Genomic DNA, 13,038 nt, shown 5'->3' on the forward strand with positions numbered 1-13,038 from the left:
GCTGCTGGTGGTGGGGGTGACAGGTTAATTGAGGAATAATACCCTTCAGAATGATGGATTTTGGTGACTTGAGATGTCAGAATCCATTATAGGAAGTTTAAATTTGCAATTAAAGTGGGAGGTTGGGTGCAAAATTCTTTCATTTTAATTCCCCCCGTGCTTTCTCCACTGTTATTATTAACGTTCTGCATTAAATGTCCAGGCCCTCTGTTCCCTGCATGGCACTCACCCACCTTCTAACATAGTTTGCCAAAAACCAGGCTTAATTAATGAACTCATACATACAGTGACTGAAACACCTTTTTTACATTTCAGAATGGGATGCTGGACAAGAGGGACATTGCAAGAAGTAATTGGAAAATATTCACACCATCATGTGGCGAAAATAGAATTGAAAGAGCATTACCTCAGATTAAAAAATGTTTGACTCACTTATTTTCTCTTTTTTCCTGTTTTGATAACTTTACAAATTGACACTTTATGTATTTCAAATCTAACTCTGTAATATAAAGCATGAGGTCTTTGTAAACTAACATTTCTAGTTAGGATATATAGTCTGTAATTTATTGCTGATTAAGCAGTTTTCTACTGGTGACGATGTTTCTGCAATGCTTCACTTGTTTATGGATCTCATGGGATTTGAGGGTTATGTTGTGTATGTCAAAAGGTATCTTATTACATTTCTAATGTCAAACCTTTACCACCTGCCACACAATTAATAGGTTCTTATATATCCTGTTGTGCGTCTGACTCATCTCCACAGATTACATTTCCAATTCAAATTTTGCAATGTACACTTATGGTGCTATTTATAATACACAGCTTTATTTTGTACACTGCTGAAAACTCCAGAGGTTATGTTACATGCACCGTACGGTGGCTATATTCCTCGTCCATGCTGTGGGTTCGAATCTGACCTCAGCCCTTTGCTGCATGTCATCCCCCACTCCCAACATTTCCTATCTCTTTTCAGCTGTCCTATTTGTAAAGGCTAAAATGCCCCCCAAAAATCATCTTACAATATCTTCATATTGAAATGTTTTTTAAAAAAGTTAACTTTCAGAAATGCTTTTTCATACTACAGATCTCTTTTAGTCTCAGCTTTATTTTATTGTTGTCTAATATATTCACTCAAAATGTTAAAAATTTAACGTCGAAGTCCTTCAAAAAATACATTTTGATTATAATATAGGAGGAAAATACAGATGGAGATTTCATTAAGAGAACGAATTATAAAAGACATTTTAAGACAGTTTACATCCCAAGAATGAATAAAAAAAATAATATAACAATGGATTCTGGCATTAACTTAATTTAAAATGTATAAATTCTAAACTACTGCTTGTAACATGGATATGTAATATGACTGGAAACTTTGATTATAGCTACACATTACTGTGAAGTAAGAACTGGTGCAATAAGTATTGTGTTTGTGCTTTACTAACCCGGAAAGAAAAAAGACTGAGTATTATATGTAACCATAATGAAAACTGAGTTGGTGGGTGAATAAATTCAGCGTCTCTGTTTCCCTGTGAGGAGTATCTGCAGCAGCAGCACATTAATGCCACTATCAGCTACTATAACACCGGTCAAAGTGACAAATAGCAGACAAGCGCCTCTCAAATATTCAGGGAGCAGTGCAGGGGTGGTAATGGGTGATGGTGTTTTTCTCCATTTGGCAGGAGGACTTGGTGTAAAATCCATGAGAGAGAGAGATTGTTGGAGTAAAAAGTGTAAAAAGCAGTGTTTGGAGTCTGTATGTTTGCATGAACACATAACATGTCTCTACATGTTCAAGGTTTTACAGCCAAGAACAAATTATTGTCCTATTGTCCTCTCTCTGCACTCCCCCCCCCCCCCCCCCCCCCCCCCCCATTTCCCCCATCATTCGGACAGCTGGAAACAGAATTCATCCGATTCGTTCTGCTGCTTCCCCCCCCAACCACCCCCAACCATTCCCCAGTCCCCATCACTGTCGTAATAGGATCTGCAGGAATCATTCAAAGGCTAGATATAATTTACTGCTTGCCGTGCACAATACCCCCTCCTGCTTTCTCCCCCCCTCTCTCAATCGCACAAGGTGCCCTGCGGATGAACTAATCATACTTGAAATATTATTTCTGCTTCTTATTCCTCCATTTTATGAACAGCTCCTTTTTATGGTGCAATAGATTTAACCCCTGCCTGGTCACACCCACACCAGCCTGTGCGGGGAGAAAGAGGGTGGGTAGGTGGTCGATGTGGGCGGGGAGAAAAAGATATAGAGACAGAAAAATCTGATTGTTTCTATATTTCTTTGTTTACATATCAGACTCGTGTTTATTTTGATATGTTTTTTTTCATTTGATCCAAACCGTGATTCTCCCAGGGGGTGGCTAAATTTTCAAAATAAAACATGATATGAATAAATACTTACAGAACATACATGTAACACAGCAACGGAACCATAAAAGGAAAACAACTCTACAGGACTCTTTTACAAACACTCCCTATGCTCTCTTTGTGCAATTCACATATTTGGACAAGTAACTCTTCTTCATTCATAATATATACACCACAGTAAGTGCTCTCATGCATAACAGCTAGTATTAGCATATGTTCTGGGTGGCCCTTTAAAACAATTCATAGAGGATCTTTGCAGAGTAAGTACTAGTGCTCAGTTGACAAGCTTTAATTTGAGTCACTTTTCAATGTCACATATTTGGAAGCAGACAGGTGATGAACCAGCAGTTTGGGGAACATTGGGAAAACAAACATTTATCACATCCTATTGATTTGCCGCTATATTAACTTCTCTCTTGCGGGAAAAGAAATGTGGAGTTGGAATATTATCCTCAAAAGCTGCTGGAGACCTGACATCATAGAATTATTGCCTTCACACATTTGAATTTTTTCTTTCTTTAAACTTGGTAGTCTTTCATATGAGCTTATTTTATAATATTAGATGGAAAAACAATCAACTATAAAAGTAATCAAAAGATTAAGTCCAAGATTTTATCTTTAGCTGACAACATTTTGCAATGTACCTTTAGTGATTTAAAAATGTTCTACAGTAAGTTAATTATAGACATAATGAAGCATATGGACACCCAGGAGGAGAATCTATTTGTAACTTTAAGCCAGATATCAGGAAGTTGTAAGGATACATTATGGTAATTTCTATCCTATTTTGTCTTTGTGATTAAAAAAAAACACCCATCACATTACTACCACCATCTGTTAACTTTCTAAAGTGCAAATTGTATTTTAAAAAACAGGCTGCAATTTTCATGCCTTTTTCCTTTTGATTCATATTGTTTACAATGATTTGTAATTAATCCATCGAACGTATATTGCTATGTTCGTTCGATGGATCCATCCAGAGTTCTTGCTTGACTCTAGTAATATGTCTTACCTGTGTGTTTTACATCTGTCTCTCTCTACCCATGAAAACAAATTTCACCAATGCATTCTCATTTCTTTATATGTATCAACGCATCTAAGGTTCAACATGAACTTTGATGATGCTGCTGGGACAGATCAAAGATACTCTATGACTTTACTGTAGCAAAAGGTGTATTGATTGAATTTTTCCTTTACGACTCTTTCTTAGTGTTCTAGGATCAAAATAAATTTAAAAAGTTAGATTTGTGAGCTGCAGCTTATTGTAAAAAGTGTCTGTTAATAGTAACTGCTCCTAATTATTACCCTACTTGATACAATGGAGTTGTGTTCCAGTACATTTTAAGAAGAGCACTTATTCAACCTGAGAACAGGCTGGTAAAGGGGAAGAAATGTGCGACATCCTCTGAAATGCTCACTCACCACTCTAGCTGTATTTATGTGACGTCTACTCTTAAGTACAGACTGAAGTTACACACTGCTACCCTTCATTTGGCTTCACGCAGACACACTTTAACACACTCACAAACACATGACACCACGTTTTCTTTGTTGAGTATGAACCTAATGACTCAGCAGATTGAGAGATGGAGAGAGTTGAAAGAAAGACAACAATTAGAGTGTAAAAGAGTGATAGAAAGGGAAAAACGAGAGGGAGAGAGATGTAAGGCAGCTATCAGCTGTTCACTTGTACTTAGGGAGCACATTTACTTTCCATTGATTTCCAATGCTTTAGTCAATTCCCTGTCACTTTTCATTGCAAGTACATGTGATCTCAGTTTAACTGCTTGCAGGAAAAAGGAGAAAGTCCAAAATGGATATTTTAAAGAGTCTATATAACACAACTGGCACAGGCTGTATTTCATGTCTCCAAAATCTAATATTACTCCTGGCAGGTGATCAAGAAAAATGGTTAGGAGGCAACACGTTATCAAGAAAACAAAAAGCTTAAAAACAACCAGTATGAAAACTGTTACTGTAAGAAGTGTAGGAATTGAATACATGGGTAAAAAAAAATGTATTTCTAAAGCAGATAATGCCAGATGAAACTCATAAATATCAACAGACAGCACAGTAACAGATGTTGTGTCCAGCAGTATCCCCATAAATAACTAAATCTACTCTAGCTTACAAAAAAGAATGTTTACTATTCCCCCTCCCTTTTTTCTTAACAGCAGTAGTTTCCTTGACTATTTTCAATGCACGAAGCATACAAGCTACTTGTTTTTTTATCTCTCCTTTCTGTTACTGTTTTTTTTTTTTCTTTAATGCAAATACTCATTCACCTCGTTTTTATTTTGGTCTCCTTTTTTCATCATCTGCTCTCTGTGAGCGTTGCCAACTTAATATTCAGTTTGAAACAGCACAACTCCAAACAAAGGGCATTTCTTTTTACCCAGCACATATGCTTGTAGGGAGACAGGCCTTAACACCTGGAAGTAATAAAAGACCAACACTGAGAGAGAAAATAAGGTAGGATTATTGTTCTGTGTGAGGAAGAGATTATGTTCAGAGAAAAGACAGCGAGGCATACGGCTACACTTTCACCTCAAACAACAGGAGAAAGCAGCCAACTGATTAAAACTGAAATGAGGGGAGCGAGAACATGTGAAAATGGAACACACTTCCAAGTCAAAAAAGCTTTATCTAAAATGGAAATAAAATAGACGAGAATACATCAAAGCTCCTGCTGAACTATTACTCAGGAACAATGTCTTTATCTTACAAAAATGAAGGCATTGCATGTTACCAATTTTGATGAGACTTATTTGTTTCATTCTCTTTTGTCTCTGTTTTGTATTGAAGATGATGTGCAATTCTTAGTTTTCTTTACCGCGGATCATATCAGCCTTTAATTTCATCCGATGTGAACAGAAAGTGAGAAGCACGGGATGTTATTTTACTTTTCATCGAATCTATCCTAAATACCCTCTGTTGATATTTTTGATGCTAACATTGAGCAGCATCTCTCACTTAGCATTCTAAAGCATTTTGAAGTAAAGCAAGAATAATTTGAATTTCTAATTATTTTAGAGCCATGGAGAGGGACAAGACAAAGCAAGTGAGGGAACGCTAAGACAGGTAATTATTCTGCAAGATCCAGACATTATTTTCCTCTATGCAGGCTATCATCAAAGGACTGGGATGTGGGAAACATACAAAGACAACATAAAATATGCCTCTCCCCAGTTAAATGACCTAACAACGCCCCTGCTCACAGTATGCTGGCCCATAACATCCAGTACAATCCAAATAATCCACCCGAAAACCTTTTCAAACTGTGTGAAGGGAGTAAGGGATCCGACACAGCCTCTCCCTTTCTCATCGCTCTCCCTCATGTTGACTGGAATGACATTAGATGCCAGTGCTTGTTTGTGCTCTAATGACAAGTAAGAGGGGACTGCTGTCTCCATGGCAACAGCCAAGGCGCAATACATCATACCTCGTTACAGTAGTCAAGCAGGGACGTTTGGTCAAAAATTTATATATCAAGCGAGGGGAGAGGGAAAAGAGTGCGTTGTGGGAAGATTGCCCATTTTGCTATATGAGTTTGATAACAGAAGCATTTAAATGGAGGCCTGCTTATTAATTTCAAGCTGCTACAGTAGGCAACAAATTGACATAGGTGTTCAGTGACCTTGGCTTGATACTTGAAGAGAGTATTGTCTATGCAGGGAAGGCAGTGTGAAAGAGAGAGAGGGGCAAACCAATGGAAAGGTTATGTGTGTATGATCATGAGTGAGTGTGTGTCCGGGGTAGGGCTGGGCCTAAGGCGGTATTCTGCAGATTAATTGTGTATGATTCACATTTGTTGGAATTATGGCACAACAGAGAGTAAATCAAATTACTCTGTGTTTGTCAGACTGCTAGCTGTGTGTATGGCTGCTGAATTTGGCTGCTGAATTTGTGCATTGCATAACATGAAAAGAACGAGTGAAAGGGTTTTTCATCAGACTGCTTTATTTTTCACAAGAATGTGTCAGAAAAAAGGTGCTCAAAGACAGACCCTGTTTAGACAAGCCATAAAACAGAGGGAAAGACACAAGGACAGAGTTAGGGAATAATGCATGTCAAGGAAAGCAGAGAGGGGGATGCCATGCAGCAAAGGGTCAGGGTCAAGCCTGGGCAGCTGCATGGTCCGACTGTAGCCTCAGTACATGGGCTGTATGGTATGACCCTCGGCTAAACCGGTGCTCCAACACTTTTTTTGTTAAAAGACAATTTTTTGTGCTTGTCATGCCTTTATTGCATGGGCGGTTCTAGGCAGGGGCCAACAGGGGCCAGTTCCCCTGTAACACTGAGCTTGGTCCCCCCTGTGGCCACAGTATTTGACTCAACAACCGGACTCACAATCTAGTATTCAATACTGCTACTGAAACAAATATAAATCATGGTATTTTATCATGTGGTATTTAATGATGTGCGCTATTATTTGGCATAATATATATATTTTTTAAAGCGATCATCTTTGTCTATTTTTCACCTGGGTTTAATGTTCCCCTCTGACGAAACAACTGGCCCCTGTCCCTCAGCAAAAGTGATCTAGAACCGCCATTACTTCATTGTGAGAACAAAGAAGTAAGATAGAGTCAGTCTGGTGCAGTGACGGATTTGAAGGAACTACCTAAAATAATATCTGCCAGTTAAAAACAAACAAACTACACACTTTGAAAAAATGACTTGCTTTGCTTTAATTCATCCTGACAGACTGCATCTATCAGAAATGGTTTCTGTTGTCTTTCTAACAAGATACATGCTTGAAACCTGCCTTTTGATTTAGCATTTGAGATTTAATTACTTTGAGTAGGCCTTTGTTCTTCCTCTAAAGTGATCTGGTAAATATAATGACAGTTTGAATATGAAATGCTTCACTCTAAAATGTGAATCATTTTGATCACCCATCCTGAATGACAGCCCTTTTAACAGCCAATCAGAGTTTATCACATATGAATCAGCGTTCAGGTAATATTCCCACATCCTTCTGCATTGACTACCTTTGCTTGCTTGTGCACATGGAAGGTTTAGTGATTGCTTCTTATTCATGTGGAAATAATTAGCCATTCACTCACTTGACGAGAAAAAAGCCTCAGCAAGACCCTGTTAGATTTAATTATGCGATCTCAGGAAGACAATACCCGATGATGATAAGAGAGTCATTGCTATTTGTATGTAATCAATGTTTAATATTTATCATTCAACAAGCTCTAATGGAGAGCACTTTAATGAGGACTTATCTTCACTTGAGTCCCTTTTCAACACTTTCAGCTCTCGCTCCAATTGACATTTTCTGACCTCCTGTAGAAGACAGAAGTGGGACTGTTTTCCCCCAAGGATCTGCTTGAGTCTTTGAAACATGTTATTAAAGGGTTTCTGATGAAGGGTTAAATTGTTAATGTTAAATGGATTGTTGGATTCTGCTAGCTTGCTTCTAACTGGATTATAATTACAGCAGAGCCTTGCCAGCCTGTCTCTTCCAATTTGAAACGGTTTTTGTTGTTAATATGTCCAGGAATACTGGAATTGCACATTTTCATATCAAAACATTTGTATTTAGTCCATGTTCTCACTTCATAACTCAGGTTAAAAACAGGTGCACTACTTGGTAGGCCCATCAGGCCATATACTGATGTATTCATTATATATAAAACATATACATCATGTTGTGACATTGTGTTTGCACAATCATAATCATAATCATAATCATAATCATAATCAGGAATAATGATCCTACAGGGGTATTAAAGGTCTCGGCTTCTCACTATAGAAAGTGGAAATAGTCGTAGAATGATTCATTAGTATAAGATACAATGAAGTCCTAACTAAGCATAGGAAGAGTAGAGATAAGAGTAATAATACAGTAAATATATCAAATAATGTAGGTCAATTATACTAAGAACTGTGTTATGTCATGGTATGTGAATTTGCATGTCTGAAAGCTTGATTTATTAGGCTACACATTGCACCCATATTGAGTGAGCATTGTGAATATTACAGTTTTTGTCCCATTAGTGCTGCAGCACTCAACATAAAAAAGTTAAAGTTATGCACAGTCCAATTTCTGTAGAGTGGAGATCTGGTCTTTGGCCCAGTCTGCTTTCCACAGTAGTAGTGTGCCCTCCCTCACACTGAGAGGAGCTCTCAGACTGACTGAGGAGTGTCTCAGGCCTCCACAGCACACCTGGTCTCCATTATCTCTCCATTTCACAGACTTGCACCCCCTAACAGGGCAGCCTGGGAATGGGCCTGGCTCTTTCATCTTCCCATCATTATAGCAGGCAGCCCAGGGTCAGGGCCCGGGCTGACAGGCATTCCAGCAGCAATGCACTACGACTGATTTTAGTTAAGGTTTCAAAAAATACAAACCAAAGTCAGAGAAATATTAATAAGAACAAGTCTCAAAGCAATTACTGTATTAAGAATTCTTCTCAGAGTTGACATTCAGCCCAAAGCTAAGTGAAATATGATGCTGCACCTCAAAGCTGTGCCTCCCGCTTCCTCAACTTCATCACGGTCGCTCAAACATGCCTTCAATCCAAACCTCCTTTATGTTCGCTATAACATAGATAGTTGATCTATTTACGGACTCATTTTTTTTTCTACAAACCTACCGATATGAAAGTATTGTGTAGAAGTGTGCGGTGATATCATGCTGAGTGTTAGGTTTATTCTGTTGCTTCATCACCCTTAAATCTTGTCCGCGGAGGGACATTTGAAGACAGATCAAGGAGAAGCTAAATTCTTCCCCTTCATCTTTTTTTAACTGTTAAAGGGATTTAACAGACCCCTTCAGACAATCTGTGAAACACATTTATGGAGAAGGGATACACCACCTGATGGTTCAGGTCTGACATGGTCCAACCATTATCATTTTGCATATGAGAACAAAATGAGGTGTGATAATTGATCTCTCATGTACTCTGGCTCACTCTCTCACGCCACTATCAGCACAGCTTGGTTTAAAGGCGAAAACACTCTCAGGCAGAGCTCACCCGAAGCCTTTTTAATGCATCATCACTTTGAGGTTAAAGAAATGACACCATGGAAGCACTTTGAAGTGAAGTAAAATTATCCCTTATTTCTGCCCCCACAAATGATTTATTAAGGGGGAAAGGGGGGGAGGAAAAGGGCAGACGAAGGATAGAGAAGGACAAACACATTCCCAGCACATATTCTCTTCATTACAAGTGAGGGGGGTGAGCCGATCATTCAATTACTGACTGCCGTCACAGGCTAATATTCCTGCCTGTCAGGGCCCATTCTGGCTCAGTTTTGGTCAGAGTCCTTCTGATGGACCTCATTTCCTGTTAAACAGAACCAGAAGGTGCTGTGAAAATGGCGACACCTGATCCTGTGTTCAGGAGACGGGAAATGCTTCGGCAAAGGCCTGGAGTCTGCCGAGACCCTCCATGCCTTCCCCAACATGGATCCCATGCGGGTGGGAAGCCAGCATGATGGAGTTGGGGGCAGAGGGGATTATAGGCCATTCACTCAAGCGCAGGTGGGGGCTCACACCTATATGTGTATTGTGCAATTTATAAATTGTAAAAAGCCATGTGAATGGCTGCATTGAAACTTCAGGCTACAATTGCAAGAAACTGAGTTTTCCTTCATCCCATTCAATTTCTCTTTGATCGTCGCTCACCCATCATTTTTCCTGACAGATTAAATTGAATTAGTTTGACCTGTCCTCAAGGCTGCAACGTAATTTGGCTTTGACATTGACATGGATGAAGACAATATGGGGAGGCAAAAGGTATGTGTGGGGGTGGAAGAAGAGAAGTGAAGAGGAGTATGTATGTTTCAGAAAAAAATAGAACTATGTGGCTTTTAGGCTTAACAGCGAAATTCCCCTGCTATTCATGGTCATCTATGTTATTTCACCAGACTGTCTGTCAGGGGGTTTACCCTCAGAAGTGGCAATGCAAGATACCAATGTGCAAAGCAGCTAGCCTAGCAATGTGGTTTACAGTATTTAATATTGACACACTGCAACTTATTACTCCGATGCAGGTCAGAGCAGTTTACACAAAATGCTCCATCCAATATTTCCCAAAGCCTTCTACAGGTTTAGTATATGAATCTAAGCTGGGAGGCTCAGCTATTCCGCTTGCATGTTGTTTCAAGGATTGAGCTTTAGCCATTTATAAGCTAGCTAGGTGGTGGCTTAATGCTAACATTAGGCTACCTTTTGATAGTGTTATAATAAGGTAAGAATGGCATAGCTAACAGCAATGTTTGGAATAAAGTTGTTGTGGCTTGGCCTACATTAGCTCTTGTCTAAAGGCAGCTAATATGTCATCATCATCATTTTTACATAGTTAGGTCTGTTTATGCCTTTCTATTGAATATTATAACACATTCAAAAGTATTAGCATTCAGTTACTTCTACATTAACAGTAATCTTAAGAGATGGCTGATTGCTCCTGATGCTCACGGTTTATTGTCTAGGCTATTTAGCTGATGATCAATCTAAACATTAAAAGAGATTCCGATTTGTCAGATTTCCTACATGTAATATGTGTGGTGATGTGGTTCAGGTTCAGCTTCTGCTCCTCATTTTTGGACTCTGTGGTGTCAAGTGGTAATGCAACTTTAAAGCCAAGCACCCATTAGAGAGCCATGTTTTCTATTTCAGACAAGGAACAAGAAGACACAGCACAAGCACTACTTTTGCAGTCATTTGATGTGAATTACAGAACATTTGTATCATTTATCCCATACAAAGGTTGAAAAATGATACCGAAGAACATTGGAAATTCCAACAAGCCATTATTCCCACAAAGCAAGAACCTCAGCATGATAACACCACCCAGCTTGGGTCAAACAGAGTGTGTGATACTCTATCCAACAGGGCTGTGCTTGTCTGCAATGATATGAAAGAGAAAAATCAGTGGTATGTCAGGGGATATTTGGGATATGTAAAAGGTTGACTGGTAAAGAGACAAATGACTGGAGGAAGCTGTCTGCTCCACCTCTGGCTGAAATGACTAAGTTAGTGAGGTGCATTGAGAATGATAATTAAATATGGGGCCATAGACTGGCAAGGTGGGCCCTGTACCTTTAGGCTAAGGGAGAATGGGTTTGGAGGCTCACATTGCCCAGGGCCCATTTTAGACCCAGGCACTAACCCAATTTCACACTGTGTGACTGGCCCTGGCCTGTTTCATTGCAGCATCTGAGTGTGAGTGCCATCTGGTCCAGGCCTGTGAAGGAAATGGCCTTGCTTTTCACACTGATCGGATTAGGGTGTTTTTAATTCATTCGGGATGTGCCCTTGCGTGTTAATTGGCTCAATATGGCCAATGAATCTTGCCTGTTGCTTGACACAGAGTGGCCTCTTCCTTAAACTCTTTGCTGATGTTGGATGCTCCTCCCAGTCTGTTTTTTTGATTTTCCCTATAAAGGGGCATCATTTTGACAAAGTTTATGAGGAAATACAAAGCATAAAAATCAAATCCAATAATTATATTGAAAAGACATCACTTCTGACCTTTGGGTAATGTAATACAAATTATACATCTTAGTTAAGTTATCAGTTCTCATACAAAAGGTTATGATTAAACAGCCAGGTCAATGTTGTTGATGTCTTTAGTTTTTTAATAAATTATAGATTCTACTCAGAACATACCTTCTAAAACAACCTTTGTTTTATCATTATAATCCTCTCTCGTATGATAGCTTTGTAGCACAAAACAATTAGCGACAAAATAGCTGGGTCAAAGCAAGAAATACCTGGAGCTTTAAAATGAAATAGACTTACATTATGATATGTTATCCTAAAGTCAATATGATTTGTGTTATTTTTACCTTGATCTTATATGTCTGCTCTAAATTCACGTTAAACCTCCTTGTTGACAACAATGTGACTTGGTGAGGCAAAATTCTGATTCCAATCAGCAACTCTCACTATAGTCTAGTATTGTGAAGTGAACTTATTTTGTATTTATTTTTACAAAGTTAATTAAGAATAATGTATTTTTTGTGTGTTAATTCTCACTCCTAACAATGCATGTCATTTTTGGTTAAATCTTTCCAAGCCTTATTGACAGCACCTCTGATTACATTAGTTGCACACAGCCACCTCTAATTATAGGGAGAAGTTCACAGTTATCGCTTAATATGCATCAATTAGAATAGAACACTTTGAATGCCTACCAGCAGTTTAAATATAGTATCACATAGACTGATAGTATTTCAGGGGCAGAAATGATCCGACTAGTTGCTGTACCGTCTCTTGGTACAAACTGACCATAACATAACAGAAGGGGAACAAGTGTTCCAAATCAATGCCCATTGTAAATGTACTGATACGTATGCTGAAAAGATTCATTTCACTTTACAGGCAGAGCTGGACCAGCTTTTTTTTTTTCATTGGAATAGTCTTAACTCACATGGCTCCTGAACTACTCTCTGCTTACATTACACCTTTTTATTGCTTTATAGTGAATGTGGATGCAGAATTTGAAAGATAGAGAGAGATACAGACTCTGTAAAATAGACCAAGCTCTGATTTTTCATTAGGTTATGTGACATATCACAGTTGAGCTTGCAATATGCTATTATTTAAGAATATTCTTTAAAGTTTGACATGTGAACAACTTGGACCCACATACTTTAAAAGATAAAGTGACTTTTAAAACAGATTCATGTGAATAA

Source organism: Labrus mixtus, chromosome 1 (assembly GCF_963584025.1).
Source record: "Labrus mixtus chromosome 1, fLabMix1.1, whole genome shotgun sequence".
Lineage (NCBI taxonomy): Eukaryota > Metazoa > Chordata > Actinopteri > Labriformes > Labridae > Labrus > Labrus mixtus.